The sequence below is a fragment of the Megascapheus bottae genome, chromosome 12, assembly GCF_031878675.1.
Source record: "Megascapheus bottae isolate mThoBot1 chromosome 12, mThoBot2.hap1, whole genome shotgun sequence".
Lineage (NCBI taxonomy): Eukaryota > Metazoa > Chordata > Mammalia > Rodentia > Geomyidae > Megascapheus > Megascapheus bottae.
This window is the reverse complement of record NC_143520.1, coordinates 40,773,484-40,774,541: the sequence shown is the minus strand read 5'-3', so window position 1 is coordinate 40,774,541 and position 1,058 is coordinate 40,773,484.

Genomic DNA, 1,058 nt, shown 5'->3' with positions numbered 1-1,058 from the left:
GATTTTTCATCCCAAAAATGCAGAATAAGGGGGAAAATGAATCTATGGAGTTTAAAGATACAATCTGAAGAGAATTTGAAGCTTCATAGTAAGTATAAATAAGAAGAAAATACTTGCTTCATCCTAGTATGTGAGCTCATAAACTTTCATTTGGCTTCTAGGTATTACCTGAATTTGTGGCAAGCATAAGACTTAGCTTAATAAACAGTAAGAAAGAATAAGTAAACTGAGTCCGAAATTTCTTTTTTTTTTTTCCTAAATGTTTACACAGGGCCAGGAGCCTCGCCTAGTGATAGGGTGCTTGCCTAGCATGCGCAAAGCCCTGGGTTCTATTCCTTAGTACCACATACACAGAAAAAGCCAGAACTGGTGTTGGGTGGTAAAGCAGTAACCTTGAGCAAAAAGTATATAAGGACAGTGCTTAGACCAAGCCCCAGGACTGGCAAACAAACAAAAACAAAAACAAATGTTTATCTAATCCTAGCTATTCAGGAAGTGAGGATTTTAGTTCAAAGCCTGCCCACTTAGGAAAATCCATGAGACTTATATCTATCTAGTTAACTGCCAAAAGAACTGGAAGTAGAGCTGTAGTTCAAGTGGTAGAGTGGTTGCCTTGAGCTAAAAAAAAAAAAAAAAAAAAAAAAAAAAGCTCAAAAACAGCACCTGACCCAGTCTTAGTGGCTCATGCCTATTATCCTAGCTCCTCAGGTTCAAAACCGGCCCAGGCACAAAAAGACTTAAGACCCTTATCTCCAGTTAATCTCTAGAAAATAGGAAGTGGGGCTTGGCTCAGAGGTTGGGTGGTAGCCTTGAGCTGAAGAGCTCAGGGACAATCGCAGGCCCAGGGGTTGGGTGTTAGCCTTGAGCTGAAGAGCTCAGAGATAGCACCCAGGCTGAGTTCAAGCCCCATGACCCACCACCAACAAAAAAAATACCAGCACCCTGGCCTGAGTTCAAGCCCCAGTGCACACATAAAAACATGCACATGTGCAAGCAGGGACACACACATTCACACGTTATCCAAATTAATCATGATAGGGACTAAGAACTATATAAAT